The sequence below is a fragment of the Manis pentadactyla genome, chromosome 4 (genome assembly GCF_030020395.1).
Source record: "Manis pentadactyla isolate mManPen7 chromosome 4, mManPen7.hap1, whole genome shotgun sequence".
Lineage (NCBI taxonomy): Eukaryota > Metazoa > Chordata > Mammalia > Pholidota > Manidae > Manis > Manis pentadactyla.
In genome coordinates, this window is record NC_080022.1 from 78,623,658 (window position 1) to 78,641,151 (window position 17,494).

Genomic DNA, 17,494 nt, shown 5'->3' on the forward strand with positions numbered 1-17,494 from the left:
TTCATCTACTGATGGACACAGGTTGCTTCCATTTCTTGGCTATTGTAAATAGTGCTGCGATAAACATAGGGGTGCATATGTCTTTTTTCAAACTGGGCTCCTGCATTCTTAGGGTGGTCATTTTGGTCATTTTTAACTAGGTTATTGATAATTTAGCTCCATTCAAAACAATTTATTTTCAATCTGATAGTTTTGAATCCCAGGATTAAATTATGCTGCTGGCTTTGTATATGTCCAGTAATTTCCTCCTAAGCCTTTGACTTCCTTGGCTGGGCTTCCTGCCCAATGAGGAACAACTATACTGTAGGAACTATACTGATGTTATCCCACAGAGAGTGGGAGGCAAATCACTATAACATCATTGCAACATGCATATAAATTATGTTCTTCATTTTCAACATAACCTCTACTCCAAGAATCAGACACTTCAGAACTGCAATTTACTGACCCTAGGATTAGTTTCACAGGCCAGGATGCCAGCAGCCTTGACTCCTCACTAGTACCCCTGACAGAAGTAGGTGGTAATTTCAGCTGCAATCCTTTCTCTCGAGAAGACTTAAAACTTCTCTTCAAAATTAAGATGGTAATTTAATTTTTAAAACCCTTTCTCCAATGGACTTTTGGCCTAAACTTAACATTTCTTTTCAAAGAAATTAGAACACCAAAGCAAAACTCCAGTCATCTGGTGCTGATGGCCTCCAGACTGTTCCTTAGAGCACAAGCCCTGAAGCAACTCTGGACCATATGGTGAGCTGCCCTGATGATGGGCCCAGAGCCCAAGGGGAGATGTCAGGGCCACAGGGACGTTCTGCTCCTCTGCTCCATATGCTCTCCCCCAGCTCTTCTCTTTAATGCTATGTTTACTGTTCATCTTTGTAGCTCAATGGATTAAAGGGCAAATCACAGGTGGAGAGAAATCAAAGCAAGCCCAAGCCTGCTGAAGGTAAAATGGGAGACTTCCCAAACCCCTTGTAAGGCTGAGGAGAGCCCATGGGTGCTGCTTCAAGTCAGACAATCAGAAAGAGGTCAGCATTCTAGCCTGACAGATCTTGAGTGAAGCTTCTTAAAAGTCAGATTCTCCTTCTTCCAGACAGACCTGATCATTTTCCCTTTTTAGTGCCATAAGTGTACACTGACATGGAGCTGTAAGAAATCTACAAAATCTTGTTTTATCTCACTCATTTATTCATCTAACGAATATTTATTGAGTGTCAGCATGGTTCTAGGTATGGGGATTCAAAGAGAACAAAACATATAAAAATCCCTGCCCTCATCGAGCTTAAGTTATAGTCAGGGGAGACAGACTCTAAACAAGATACTTAACTGTGCATCACACAGAAGTAAATGCTAAGAAAACAAAGCAGAGAAGAGGGAAAGGAAGTATTTGGGGTCTTTGGTTTGTTTTGTTTCTTTGAGTAAGGACTTACAGAAGTGAACTCTGTAGATATTTGGGAGAAAAACATCCCAAGCAAAGGAAACAGCACATGCAAAGGCCCTGAGGCAGCATGTCTGGCATGTTCCAGGAGCGGCAAGTAGGCTACGCAAGTGGAGCAAAGTGAGTGAGCCAGAAAGTGGAGGAGTGAGGTCTGAGTTAACAGGCAAGAGAGTTATGAGCTTGTTGTGTAGTGCCTTACCCATCATTGTAAGCATTTGGTGTTTTCTCTGAGAAAGACAGAAATATGAGAGTGTTTTAAGCTATGGAATGACAGGATCTGACTTAGGTTTTATCAGGGCCATTCTGGATACTGAGTGGAGAATTCTGCAGAGCGACAAAGAAGGAAGCACTTTATCCCAGCCATGTGATCTTGGGCAGGACACCTAATCTCTCCAGACCTAGCTGTTCGCATCTTTAGAGTGACTTAGAGAAGAGTATTACTCCCAAGACCCCAAGCTCTGAATCTGAATTGATTTCCTTTGTCTTCTCTATCATTTATACCAACTCTAAGCTTGATCTTTCCCCAAAGTTTTAACAGACAACATATACTATATGCCAAGTTCATGCCACACACCCAGGATACAAAGATGATAAAACTCATTCCTCCTCTAGAGAAGTACACTGTCTGGCAGAGGAAGAACAGTTCTCATCAGTAGGACAAGTACTGTAAGAGAAATCAAGGAAGGAAGCTACTACCCACCTGAGGCTTCACCAGAGAAGCTGACAATGGAGACAGCCTGAAAGAGTGACAGGAGACCACTAGAGGGGATGCTAACGAAGGGCCACATACAAAAGGAGAGGGCCAGAGAGCACATGGCATAAGACACAGCTATAAAAGTAGGCTGAAGCTACATTGTTAATAACTGGGCATCCCATGCCAAGGAAAATGGAACAGCTGAGACTTTAAATAAACACCAATCTGTGTTTTAGAAGGTCCCAACCACAGTGGATGAATAATTGGTGATAGAGATGCTGAAGCCAGGAAAACCAACTGGAAGACACTTGTAATAGTCCAGGTGAGATGCAGATTTGGAATTGGAGAAGAAAATGCCACTTGAGATCTGCTAAGGGTAAGCCATGGCAGAGCTGATGTGATTCAGCTCAGGGAAGTAAGCAGAAGGAAGTGTGTCTGAGGTTCCTAGTGTGGTGGCAGGTGCCATTTACCAACATGGGAAACAGAGGAGTTGGACTGGGGACCACAGAGAAACAGTATGTTGGGTTTGGGACTTAGTTTTAACAGGAAGGCCTACAGAACCACCAAGTAGCACTGGACATGAGAAATGTAAAACTCGGAGTTACTGGCATAGACATGGCCACTGAGGCACGGAAATGTAAGCACTAAATGTAGACTGAGAAGAGAAGGGAAAGTGAAAATGGAACCTTGTAGAATGCCAACATGTGGGGATCCAGCATTGACAAGGAAAACCGGAGAAAGATCAGGAAGATAAGGGGAAAACCAGGATAATAAAATGTGAGGAAAAGAGAATAAAACAGTAAATGCATGAGGGAAAACAGTGGAGATGCTTACTGAAAACAAGCACAGAATTTTGCACTTGGCACCTTTTCTAGCGCCCTGTGACAGTGTGGTAAGTGGGGGAGCCCGCCTGCCACAGGCCAAGGCGTTAATAACGGGAGGTGAGAAGAAAAGCGCCGACGGCTAAACACCACTAGCCCTGACAGACAACATGGTTATCAACGATTCTGTACCATCAGGAAAGTTTTATTCAACACCGTGGAGGTGTAAGGTGTGAGAAACAGGAACTCAGATCTGCTGGGCGTGATCTTCCTCTGGTGGTGGGAAGGAGATTTCTTAGTTAACACCTTGGTCTCATGGGACCACCAATCCTGAAACTAGTAGCAGGCATTCAGAAAGGCTAGTTGCCTCTGACAAGTGCTGAAGACAATATATTTACCCACTCGTACATCACTCAACTTCCGGTTAGGCTTCTCACCTCAGCTTCTTCTCACACTGGCATCCTAGACTAAGTCCCTAGTGATAATGGTAAGCAGCAAGAATCACATTTCCATTCAAAGCATGGTAAAAAGTAAAACAAGAAACCGCAGCTCCAAGTGCCTGCTATGACACTGGGAGCCCATAACCTGGCACCATTCTAATAGGAAAAGGCCTTACCAGAAATGCCAGCGGGATCCCAGAACACTGGGACCAAAGACCTCAATGTCAGCAGATGCTGCCTGGCCGCTCTTCTATTTGCTCTTGAGAAACAAAAAGAGAGCTGAAGGAAGAGGTCTTTAATCCCAAAATTATTTTTAATTTCCAATATACAACACTTGAGAAAAATTTGAAAGCCAATAGGAAAACTAACAGATTCTTTAAAAATGTGTGACTATGGTACTTTCTTCTTTACCCTCGACAAAAAAGCAACCCAGCCCTCAAATGATCATTTTTCTTGGCTTAATTTCCCTATTTGTGTGATATATAATTGGAAACAGACTGCGTTTTCCTGGCTTCAGAGAACAGTATCTTCAGGGTTCTAAGAGGTGCCAACTGCAGAACCCCAACCTTAGCAAAATTTCTTTTGCAAACTCTTGCCTATATACCTACTTGAAATATATATTAATTCCAAAGAAAACACTTAAATCCCTTACTATTATGCAGAAGTGAATTTTCTCCTAACACTCACTCACTATCTATCCTCTCCTAGCCTCCCTACTGGGTTTAGCTAAATGGAAATCGGCTTTGTGTTCAGTTTTCTCCCATTTGAACATGGCCAAAGGCCTTGACAGCAACGTATCTATGTGGGATACTTTCTGGAACCATTTTTAAGAATTCAGTAGAACTGGTTCTACAGGAAACTTCCTTATTAGCCCACACACTGAATGAAATTAAAACCTTGAATATCTTAGAAAGCAGCCACTCTGATAATGAAATAAAGATGTTACAAACAGAAAAAGGCATAAATACAAAAAAAATGTGAAATGCATCAAGTAGGTCATCCTTCCCCTGGTTCTTGAGTCAAAACCATGATGCATCCAGGGGCTGTGCAGCAGTTGTAATGGATGAGTATGATGGATTCAAAATAGAATGACAGGTGTTTCTTCACAAAATGGGTTGTTAGCCTAAGTATTTTTCCTTGACTGAGATGGTAAAATATGAATACATGACAAGTAACAATCTCTATAAAGATATAAAAATAAGAAAACTAAGGAGAATGTCTGCTCAGAAAGGCTTTGACAAAAAGAGATGGACCAGCAATAGTAAACATGCCCATTTAGAAGATCAGAAACTTCTCCCACACACATAGGGAAGACTTTACACTGCAATGATGCAAAATGTATGTGTAATGAGTCAATGGTGCTTTCCCTCAGTGTTGAATTTAATTTGCCAGCCAATTGCAAAGTCTAATACAGCAAAATGAGACATTTATCCTTTATGGACACTCAAAAGAGTATTTGTGTTTGAGTATGTTTTGTTCGAAAGAAAAGACCAGAGAAAACTCATAACAACACAGGGAGTATCACACAAAAGTGCTTACAGTCTGTGAACAGCGGGCTTTGAGATTAGAATCTAAGTATTTCACCTCAAATAACCTCCCAAGTATGAAAAGAAAAATCACATTCTGTTCCAGCAATCATCATACAATTCATTATGAAATGAAACTTGCAAATAGCCACCAGTGTATTTTTGCATCCAATGACCAATTTCATTCTGTCACAACACATAAATCACTAGTAAGTCTAACAGACTTATACAACCAAAAGGGAATCTTTTCACACGCCAAAGTGAATTAACTATTCACCAAGTTTCCATTAATAAAACAGTAAAATAAGAATAAAAAAGAAATCCAAAGCTCTGCTGACTGTCCACCTGGGGAACTTGGCATTCCTACCCATCAGTCGTGGTTAGTTATCATGCCTGTAAAACTGCAGACCTTCTCCCAGGGCAATGTGATCAACAGGAAAGCTCAAGGACTAGAATCTGTAAAGACTGTTTTCTAAATATCATTTTTTCAAGGACTAATCAACTTAAATGTGTTTATACAAATGGTCCATCTGCAATTTCATACAAAACCCTGACCTTCAGCATGTACCAGGGAAATGAAGTGCATGGTTGGAAGGACAGAGAAGCAGGAACTTCTTCCTGCTGCAAAAAGCACCCAACTCTGACCCCATTTCCCCAGAATCCAGTGTCCAAGAGGCAGAGGGAATATGTGCTTCTGTGTTACTATCCTTTTTCTTAAAGTAAAGATAGAGCTAACATTTCAGACTTAATTCTAAGTTAATATTGTGGCAACAGTTTGACATTAAATCCCCAAAATGGACTTTGCCAGGCTCTCTTCTCACTCGAGTCCACTTCCCAGACTTGAAGAAGCTTTTGGCACAGGCATGACCACCAAACGTTCATCTTTTTATTTCCTATGATTATCTCAAGCAGCAGATAACAGGATGGCCTGAGCGCATGATTCTGGGGCCCCAGTTTCCAGACCTTCAGGAATAATCTTGATTTTAAATATGGTCTCCATCACTTGTAAGAATACCAGTAGTTGTCAGCCTATTAAGTCTTGATGTCTGGCCTGGAAAACTGAAAAATAAAAAATGTAGAATAAGGTCCAAATTAAAGTGGCCTCACGCAGAATTTTTATAAATGTTGCTTCAAACACTCAATATTGCACACATCTTGGCTGAGTGATAAAAACCATTACCCTCTGAAAGAAGGAAGAATGCTCAGTAATCTCTGCTAAGTCTTGCGCAAGGACTTTGCAAGCTGAGAAAATTAAGCTCCATGTCAGTTAGAAAACAAATGTGCTATCTCAAAAGGTAGAAAACAAGAAGTCTAGAAATGGACAGAGCCCAGGAAATGGACCCAGATCCTTTCTGTAAGGCCCTTCCAAGCTGTGCTGATTTATTTCAGCTTGAATAGAAACCCAACAAATTAGCAATAGCCTGTGTTTTATGAAATGCTACAGAGAGACAATGGCATTACTCCAAGAGTTACTCCAAAGATGCGGAACCAGAGAAATTACTGCCATGGATCTTGGAGCAGTGATTTTCTTCCAAAGCCACAAATGCCCTCACTGAAATTGTTAAGGGCTGTTTTTTGCAAAATGGTAGTTTTTCATATAACCTAGATTCACTCCTTTATATTCCAAACAGTCCATGTTCCTAGAAGCCATGCAAGATTACTTTTAAGTTAAAGACCCCTAAGAACATTTTTCTTACTTGAGTTACGAGAATTTCAAAAAGTAGTTAGCATTTTTTTAAGTTTTAAAATGTAAAAGGAAAATGCTCCAGTGGCAGACTGAAACTGCAATAAAGTAATTTTTTAAATAACTGTTAAGATTTTAAAATAATAATAAAGACTGTCCCCATTAACTACTGAACCTGACAATTAGAATTAGTTTTTGTCCAACAGCAGTGAAATCAGAAAAAAAAATACATCTTCAAAATGGATTATCAAGAATAGGGGTAGTTCAAAATGATCACAGCAAATTCATCCAGGAAAAATACTGCAGCAATGTTAATACTTACCAACCAATCTCTAAATTGACTGTTCTATCTGTTAAGCTTGAAATATAAAGTCAGAACTTTCCACAGATTTATGATCCCAAGAAATTGGTGATCACTTAGGTACTAAATAAGGCAGCAGTCATCACCTTCTTAGTACTCAAAGGACATTTGAGTCCCCTGGGCACTTAGGCCCAGATTCTGCCTTCAGAAAAGCAAGAGTCACCTGACTTTTGCAAGACAAAACCAAGTTTGCAAGTAAAAGGAAGGATTAGTTCCTTTGAATCCTATAAAGAATGGGACAAAACTTTCCTTTACGCAAACCAATTTTGCCAATCTATAAAGCATTCCATGACAAAGCCCTAGGAAGCCTTAAGGCATCTTGGCCCCCTGCTCTCAGAATTGAAAAAGATCTGTTAAGAGATCTATTAGGGAAGCAGGGGTTGATAAATGTTTGCAGGATGAGTAAACTAGATGAGAGCTTGGAAGACTGAATTAAGCCCTAAATAAAATGCTACTACTCTTAAGTGTTAAGTGCAATGCTGAGATTTAGAAAGAAAGGACTAAATTGAAAGTTATTTTAACATAGGGTTCACTTGACCCTAACTTGGTAAACGAAATAAAGTCAAGTCAATACTACCACCTGATACACAAGAAACAAAACTGGCCCACAAAATTGCAGACTAAGATTGAAAATCTTTTTTAAAAGTCAGTTTGACTGTTTTTTCCAAGCATGTTCATTCTTTAATATTGCTTCCATTATATTTACAGGTGTGAGTGTCTATAAAGACATCACACTTCCACTCAACAAACATGACACTTCTGAACTGTTACTATACTAAAATATAAGCCTCTGTAAAATGCCCAATAGAAATGCTGTTACTCAGGATAACAATCCCTTATTGTTTAGCACTCAGAAGATGTTAATGAAAAATAGTAATGACAGGATTGTGAGTGCATCACTATATAATATGAAATGAGAACAAATTCACTGTTTCCAGTTTTCTACAAGACAAATGAGGATCATTACAAAAAAGGTTCACAATGGATCTCTCTGGATACCCAGTTCTCCTGGACAACCTGAAATATTATTCAAAGTACACAAAATTATTTTACATACACATCTTAAGGAAAACAGAGAAAAACTACATGTGCGTTTATCTAATATCTGTTCAGCCATCAGAGAGTTCTTGACATATATCCAACATACAGGTAGGCCCTGTCCTCAAGGTCATTCTTATTGTAATCAGTTGAAACTAAACCCCGTTCTCCATTGTAAACTCAGAAAGCAACCCGGTTATTTTGCTAGATAAAGCGGTAACATTTTCCACTTCTGAAATATATAATACCCTAAAAACTGGTTTAGGTACCTAATAGACATCAAAGGTGTGCTATGCTCCCCCTATTGGCTAATATTAAAAATAACAATGAATTCCCCAGAGGCTGCCTTTCAAGTGCTAGTATTCAAAAGTAAGTTGGTGATTTTCATATTTAAAAACATGAACTGGATCAACAGTTATTAAGTAAAGCTGCCATGTAATGGTCAGATTCCATCAAAACAGGAAAAATTAAAGTTGACAAATGACAAAGACAAACTGAAGGGCTGAAAATATGCTGAAACCTTGAAACACTAAACAATGCAGAATTAAAGCCAAAAGCAGAGAATACCAAGAAACAGAACAACATCCTTTAACTGACACAATGGCATGAAATCAATTTCATTTTAATAGTCCTTAAGGGGGTAAGAATTATTTCCCTGCCTCCTGTGCCAACCCCAAGCTGTTTCCTAAGGAAGCCAAGTAACACTGACCAACAGTGCCTGGAGAATTAATAAAAGAAATAAATAATAAACACTCATATTAATACAAATCATAGTTGTATTTACAATTACTTGGGCCCAGTTTCCGAGGAGCTGTAATTTGGCACCCCTTTTAAATATATCACCTAAGTTAATTGCACACACCTTAATTTGTGTTTCAAGAACTGTGTCCCAAGTCACATGGGAAGAGGAAAGACCTGTGAAGGCGCGAAGACTCGCTGCACGCAAATTTGCCTGCACTCGCTGCTCTCTGCAGAGCGCCCAGAGTCAGAACCAACAGAAAGTTATGTATGAGCTCGGAAAAGTAACTAACCTCTACAGTCTTACCTGTAAAATGGGGCTAATTAATAGTGTTTTTACTAGAGAGTTGGTCTGAAGATTATGCGTCCCTTAGACATTAAGCAGAGTGTCTGGCACACCGTTTGGGCTCAGTAAACATTAGGTGGTATTATATTATTATTATTATTACTATTATTGTTATTGTGATTACCGGGGAGAAATCATTGATTTCACACTGTAGTAACTGTTCGCAGCCTGAAGTACCATTTCAGGAAAATTTAAATGTCTTGACATGTGCTTTGCTACCTATAGAGACTTCTTGTCACCCAAACAGCCCACTTGCTCTCTCCTTCGAAGAGAGATGGAGTTCAGAGGACACCCAGTTCCCCATCTCCGTCTGTCACTCCTACCATCCCTTACTCTCTTTCCGTTTCTTCCATCACCTCTGGGCTCCGGACACGCAGCGCTAACGCCCGCACAGCGCTTGCTGGGCACCAGGCACAGTTGTAGTACTTTAAAAATACTAAATCATTCAACCCTCACAGCGACCTTGAGAGACCATTACTCTTAATTACTCCCATTTCACTGCTAAGGAAATGGGGTGACTTTCTTTTCTCAGCTCTTCTTGTAGTCACTAAACCCATTAAGTTCTACCCTGCCAAGGTAATTCACGCTTGACTGCCGACTCCCTACACTACGTGTTTCTGGAAAATGGGGCAAATGTCCTAATAAGAACAAGACTGCACGCAGATTCTTCTAGCAGCAGCCCAAGTCTTCCAAGTTTGTTCTCACCAAATGAATATGCTAAGAGAAGCCTTCAAAATAAACCGAGTGCGCTGGCTGACAAGTTAGCGGGGGGCGCGCTCTCTGCGGGGCCGCGGCTGCCGTGCACCCCGAAGGCGCCCGAACTGGGGAGCGCCGCTCGCGTCCGCGCGAGAGTCCCGGGACCGCCGCGCGGCAACGGCCGTGGAGGGCAACCCCACCACGAACCTCTCCCCCGGCGCTGTCACGCGCCCGGGGCGCCCCGCGGGGGTCCGAAGCAACCGCGCGGAGGAGGCGTGGGGCCGGCGGCGAAGACGTCTTCCCCAGGCTGCGCATCGCCCTGGGCGCTGCCCACCCGCGCGGCTGCTCCCCACGCGCCGCCGGCCATGGGTCCCGGCCCCTCGGGACGTCAACACCGCCGGTCCAACGCCGCCTCCCGAGCCCGGGGATCCGGGCAGCCGGGACGACCCCGGCCGTGACAGGCACCGCGCAGCCTGCAGAGCCGCGGCCGGGAGTCCCCGCGCGGGCTGGAGTGCGGCGGGCCCGGGGAGCACATACCTCGGAGGCGGTGTGTCAGGCGGAGATCCGCCGCCGCAAGTCGGAGGAAAGCAGAGGAAACTTTCCCCGCCCAGCGCTCCGGCAGCTGCTGCGCCGCGGCGCAACTACGCCATCCGGACCCGCCGGGGACTTTCACCTCCTGCAGGGCGCTCCGGGACCCGCGCCGGGAAAGCGGCCGCGCACGAGAGCCGTCGACTTCTCTCCTCACTCACTGGGAAGAGGAAAGCGCCGCTCGGCGTCCCCGCACCCCTCGAGTACCCCCATCGGGCCGACCCAGCGCCCTCGCTCTCCCTCGCACACACGCGGGCGGGGACGGGCAGGACGCCACAGCAATCAGCGCGCGGGGGGAAGGGCGCTCCTCCTCCGCGGTCCCCGCCGAGAGCTGCGGGCTGCCCAGAAACTCCTCCTCCGGCCGCCCGCCTCCTCTCTCCTCCCCTTTTTCCTCCCGGGCTGATGGATGAGTCCCGAATGCTGCGCGAGCCTGCGTTTCCCCTCGGGCGGAGAAGAGAGAGAGAACGAGCCCCGGGAACGGCCGGGCGGGTGCTGCGCGCCCGGACTGGGACGGCGGGTGGGAGTCCCAGTCCTCAGGGCAGAGTGGGGGCCACAGGCGCGTACTGCAAGGAGTCGCTCCTTCAGATTAGGTCCTTCAAAGTGTCCAGGCTCTCTAGAGGCATCGGGTTTTTACTGGGTTCCCCTCCGTCTTGGTATAAAACTTACCCTCTTGCTCACTCCCTGGCAAAAAGCCCCCAAGCAACATTCATTCTGTCCCTGTTTGTTTTTCCCACCTCCAAGCCTGCATGTTATCTCAAGATGCGCTGATGGTAGACGCCCCGGGGGTCTTGACTGCTCTCTAACAGCTGAGAATGCATTACCCAGCCGTTCCCCTGCTCTCTAACTAAATTAATGCAAATACAGGCTTTAGGTCAGCATTACTGGCGTTACCCTAAGGTTGGGGCAATATAAGCGATGGTGTCGCGGTCGTGCAGCCTTCCTGCCGAAATATGCCGGTAAACTGTACTCTGCAGGAGTTGACGAATGCAGTGATCAGAACCCCTCTTTGTGACTCCTGTTTACACCCCGTTTCTCTTTTAAAAGTTGTGTTTAAATGACAGGACACCTTTACCAATAGGCTGATGAAACCACCGTCGCCTGAGAGGTTTCCAAGACCAGACTTCCAGCCTTGCTTCTCCTCTTAGACCAGCTCTGGGACCTTGGACAAACGGCTTCAAGTCTCCAATTCTCTGTTTTCTCCTCTGTAAAATGAAGAACTTGGCCTAGCAGACTCTTCTAGTGCTAAAGTGCTACGGTCCTAGGCCTTTAATATGCTGGAGAATTGAACGGACAGGTCTCAGATATTATTACAATTGACCCTTGAACAACACAGATAGGAACTTAATGGGTCCACTTATATGTGGACTTTTTCCAATAAATATATTAAAAAAGTCTTTTGGAGATTGGCAACAATTTGAAAAAACTCCCAGATGAACGGTGTAGCACAGAAATATCAAAAATTTTAAGAAAAATGGGTCCTTAATATTTTACACAAAATATGTGTAGATATTGGTCTATTTTATCACTACTATAAAAATCAACAATTTAGTTGTTAATTTTGGGGGAGCTGAAGTCTGAAGTTATATGTGGATTTTCAACTTAAGGGGTCCAAATATTATTATTTGGAAAGTTACTGGATTTCTCTACTTTGAGAGAAGAGGAAGTATTTCTCATATTTTTTCTTATATACCTTGTACACAAAGAATCCACCCAACCAGAGATACTTTCACAAAGGTCAAAACATCTTTGATGACCTGGATTACTGCAAAAATTTCCTCAATAAACCATTCATCCCCTGCCAGTATTTACAGAGCATCTACTCAATAAACATTGAGTGAAAGGCCCAAGCTAGGCCTTGGAGAAACACAGAGGCATAATACCCTACAAGAAGAACAGTCCATGGTGAGGTTAGTTTTGATATAGTCTCTCTAAAGGCCGTACATTCCTCATAGACTCAAATTATATAGTGTGTAGTATTCCTGCCTCAGATTGTCAAGTTCTAGTTTCAAGTGCAAACATGAACACTTGAACTGGTATGAATATTTAATCCTACATTTAAATGTATCAATCATGTTAAGACTTTCTGATTTCTGAATAAAATGTCATGGTAGAAGACAAGAGAAAAACCAAGTCCTAGATGAGTTAGGAGTGTCTTGTCTTTTAAAGAGCGATGAAGAGACTGGTCAGAATGGAGGCAGATTCTCAATAGTTTAACCATCGACATCTATTGAACAATTACTCTCTGCCAGGCAGAGTCCTAAACATTCTATACATATGAACATATTGACTTCTCACAGCCCTATGTACAAACTGAGGCCTATGTACAAACCTCTGTATGTACTGAGGCCTTAATTTGCCAAGATAGTACAGCTAAGAAGTGGTAGGGACAGGATTCAAACCCACATGCATCTAACTCTGAGCCTAAGTCTTCAGCTACCAGAACATACTACCTGAACCAACGGTTTGAGGGGGTGTTGGTTGGTTGGGATTTTTTTTTCTTTTTTGCAAAACATCTTTAAAATCAGGACTATTAAATTAGTTTCAAAGAATGATTTAGAAAAACACAGGAAATTATATCAGTATTTTCAAACTAACAATGTTTACAGAGGTATTTTCTCTAAATCTTTATACTACTAATAATATACCATTTGCAAAAATCCAGACACCTGAAGCATTGAGCAAAGGTTTAAAATAAACATAAATTTGATTCCCCAGCTAAGCTCTAGAAAAATAGTTCCCCTTCCTTTTATTAATGATAATATTAACTGACTGGGGCTGGGGGGAATGAACCTCTCCTCTCATTGGTTTCTTACGAATTAGGACTGAATTCAAGTTATAGTACTTGTTACTGTAAGATACAAGTTCCCTTTGGTCCAAGGTAGTATCTTAGTCATTTGTTCCAAATTTTCTCAAAAAGAATTTTAAGCAGAGGAGTGAAATAAAGAGGTGCACTTAACCTCAACTTGCATAAAAACGTTTGACAGAAGAGTCTCAGTGATTTACTGAGGCTGTGTATTCTCACAAGGAACCACCCCTCCCGTTGGTGTGGAACCACTCCTTTGTGATGACTCATATTTAGTGGCATGTCTCCAGATTCCGTTGATTAGCAGACAACTGAACAGATTCTTAATAATCTGTTTATGTTCTTGATAGAAGCAAACACCTCAAATTTCTGCAAGGCTTATATCATTAGAAAAACATTTGTTTTTTTAACAAGTCCTCATATAGTACTTACCACATGTTTTGCGCTTTACAAATTCTAACTCATGAAATCCTTTTAACAGCTCTATTATCATTTTACAGATAGAAATTTTAAAGATGCACAGAGAGGTTAAATAACTTGCCCAAAGTCACACAACCAGCAAGTGGCAAAGCCAGGTCCTCAGGCTAGTCTTTTCTGAACTTCTACTTGTGCTGCTGGTGAAGGTGACCTCCCCTTCCACTCATAAAGTCCTGTTTTTTCTTTCTTTTAAGCCTAATTCTTTAAAAGTTTCAAAAGATAAAAACAAAAGTTTGTTTAGGAGAAATATTACCCCACCACCACGACATAAAAACAGATTACTTTTGCCCAGAAGAGAAGAAGGGTGTCTTGCCAGTGGGTTTCAGCCCTGGACAAGTTCGCTATGGATTCAGTGTGACCAAAGAAATGACAGTAGAACGTTCTTGGGATGAAAGGGTTACACCCAACTTTATTTCCACCTGGCAGGCCAATCACTAAACTCCCGTCCACCCAGAGCGAGTCTGTGTGCAACAAGCTGGTCTCTGCCTCTGGGCCTCTCTACCCGTACAGCCGTCCTCTGGGCTTCTGTCCTCGGCACTGCCACCACTCCAGGCTCTACTCTGCTCTTCTGCAGCCGTTCCACCATGTCGTCCAAAGCACTGGGCGGAGCTCTTTATATAGAGTCAATAACAACATATTGCCCACACGTGTGTAGTGAGCCAGACAACCAGGTGAGAATGCTGGCCATCGGAACTTTCACTTTATCCACAAAGGGACACTAACTTTAAAGTTTGTCTGAAACAGACAACATCTGGGAGGCAATTGCATAACTATTCTTAAGAATGTGTGACAGAACATGAACCAAATGTTCCAAAATTGTTGTGACAGGATACTGGTCTACAAACTACAGCATTTATGTGCTCCTATTTTCTGCTCAGTTGACCTATTATTACAGATTTACTACTTCATTTCTAAAACTTACCCATAAAGATTCCAATACATACCTGTAGGTGTTTTATATATCACCATAACCTAAAGCTTCATTTTCTATGTCTATATCCAAGATTAGAATTTGTTTTTTGCAGCTGGCAAATATCAAATTAATGAGGAAAAAATACTATCAGGTGAACCTGCATGCAGAGCAGAACCCAGAGCAGACACCTGGCTCAGGCCTGGGGGACTCCTCAGAGAGCCTAGACATAAAAACCCAAAGCCAATTCCCTTACAGTGACCCTGAGTTCCTGCAAACTTATCATTTCCTGTCCCTGTGCAGGAGCCTCCAGGGGAGGTTTCACAATGCACCTTCAATTCCCGCTCAGTGGGGCTTCGGACAAAGCAGGAAACCTCACACCATTTCAAAGTAACAGCAAAACCCCCAAGCTCTGTATGGGATGCAGCAGAATCTCTGCTCTCCCTGCCACAGGAACAGGGTTTCTCGAGGAAGATGCCCTGGCCATCACCACCATAGCCACTCAGAGAAGCCAAAAAGATGACAGATGCCCACAGGACATAATCAATGTCTGTGAATGTTACAGATCGCTTTGCCGTCATTTATAAAAGAAATGGTGAAACTACTTCTAAAAACACCCAAATTTTAAAATTAGCAATGCAATTGTTATTGACCCTCTGTTATTGTTGTTATTCTTACCCTTTATTGAGCACTTACTCTGTGCAAAGTTTTGTTGTAAGTTTAGCCTTATAAAATGTATTTCTTAACACATTTTGAAAATGAGTATTTCCATGTGTTTGTTATGAAATTTCCTTAGGTCACCCACTGTTCTTTTAAATATAATCTAGGGAGAAGTAAAGTTTCTCAACTGAGTGTAAACATATACTTTAGAATTCAGTAATAAGCTCAATAAAAATGTGTTTTAATTTTGTATTTTTGTTTTGGTGATAATCTTAAAAAGCAATATTTTACCCTCTTTACTTAATTCATTCTGGGAAGAAGGGATAATTAAAAACCAGCAGACTTTCCTATAATAAAAGACTTACATTTCTTAAGTCAGAGTTTTTCAAAGTGGGAAACTATTCCCAGAGGCTCCTAAGAATTATTTTCTTTAAAAGGGGTCCTTACATTGTTGATATTTGAGAAATGTACTATAAAATTTTTAATTAGAATTTCCTTTAAAGTTCCCCCAGTTTACACATAGTTAATGTTCCAAAAACTAATATTCATCAAAATTTCGTAAGCCATATTAAGAGATGAAAGATACATACAGAGATAAAAGGAAATGTAACAGAAATATAAGGGACAGAAAAGTATATGTTACTATTAAATGTGAATGTGATGAGTACTTGAGAATTGATATGATCCTTGTTCTGAGATGATCAGAGCAAGGTAAGATTGAGCTGGGGATTCACTGGATGCAGAGAATGGAAAGAACAATCTGAACAATGGCAAAGGGATGCTAACATTATAAAGCAGAAGTGCCTGAGACTGGTCTCAAGAAATTAGAAAAAGAAAAGATTATTCACCTCCCCTAAGAGACTATGAGGATCTCACAATCCTGTTTGCATCAGTCTCCCTAAGAAATCCAAGCCTTCAAAATCATTGCTTGTCACCTAGATTCTTATTACCATATGGTTCTGAACATCCCTTAACTCATCTGTCTCTCTTTTTCAAACTTCCAAACCCTTCCAGTTTGCCCTTCGGAATTTATGACAAATTAACAGTAAAATATCTTGTATATTCCACCTCTAGAAAACTCTGGTCTCTCCATTCCTTGACTTTCTGCCCTCCAGCAACCTGTTCTTCACTCTACCTGGTACCACGATCGTGTCCAGTTAATTTTTGTTAGAAATAACTACTCCAGTACAGTGACGCTCAGATTCTCAGAAGCTTGAGTCTAAGGAACTTATGGTAGGCCTCATGGCAGTTCTCACAGTATGTTTTTCAAGCAGTTTTGCAGGGGTTTTCTTAAAAGAAACCAGTCAGTATGGATAAGAAACATTCATCTTGGTTTCTTTGGGAGTATATTTGGATTAATGGGTGTATACAGTTATGATGGAGAATTGGTGTCAAAGAATGGATTTTTTCAGGGATATAACTATCTGACCTGGACAGTTGTCATTCTTCAGGCACTTGGAGGCCTTGTAATAGCTGCTGTTATTGAGTATTCAGATAATATTTTTAAAGGATTTGCGACATCTTTATCCATAATATTATAGACACTGATATCCTACTTTTGACTACAAGATTTTGTGCCAACCAGTGTCTTTTTCCTTGGAGCCATCCTTGTGGTAACAGCTACTTTCCTATATGGTTATGATCCCAAATCTACAGGCAAAGCCATATACTATCTTTAGCTGGTTTTTCACAATGGTGTGCTAGAAATCTCAACATTAATCTTGCACAGAGGACTTCTACAGATTCTAAGAAGATATCATTGTGCTAAATCTGATCATATTGTTGAAATGGTCTGAAAATATAAAAGTATAAGGCCAAATATGTGTATATGTAACAAAACACTTATTGCATCTAGAAATCAAAACTTGAAAGTATTTCCAGGGATTAGAATAATTATTGGAGGAAACTTGACATCTGAATTTTAAAAGATTTTACCTTTTGATTGCTGCAGAAATGTCCTATGCACTCTCTGCAAGACCACATAACAAATGTCAGATAATGTTTGCAAATTATATCTTTAATATTATTAAATGTTTTTTTTATCTTGGTCTTTGTGTGCCAATACATCAAATCACATGAAATATTCCAAGTTTGAAAATTATAATTACCTCTAAAGCTGTGAAGAAATAGAAATATGATTTGGAAAACATTTTCATGTATTGGAGATTTTTATATTTATACAAAAGATTACTAAACAAATGATTGCTAAATGTTCTTTGTTCAACTACATAGAAGTTGATGAAGTAATGTTCTGATTTTGATTTGTCAGAGAATAAA

The 17,494-nt window shown here is 41.4% G+C and overlaps 1 protein-coding gene and 1 pseudogene across 2 annotated transcripts in view; one reads left to right on the plus strand and one right to left on the minus strand.

Moving 5' to 3' along the window:
* TGFBR3 (transforming growth factor beta receptor 3) overlaps positions 1 to 10,551 on the minus strand; it is a 186,785-nt gene extending 176,234 nt beyond the window's left edge. Inside the window, exons 1-2 of one of the 2 annotated variants that reach the window (XM_057500413.1) lie at positions 10,317 to 10,551; positions 5,880 to 5,975 (exon numbers count right to left, since the gene is read on the minus strand). The gene's annotated coding sequence lies outside the window, so the exon portion shown is untranslated. The remainder of the gene's footprint in view (positions 1 to 5,879; positions 5,976 to 10,316) is intronic. The other variant, XM_057500412.1, reaches the window with a different exon arrangement.
* A 766-nt stretch (positions 10,552 to 11,317) lies between these two features.
* LOC118923120 (cytochrome c oxidase subunit 7A2, mitochondrial-like) overlaps positions 11,318 to 17,494 on the plus strand; it is a 39,036-nt pseudogene continuing 32,859 nt past the window's right edge.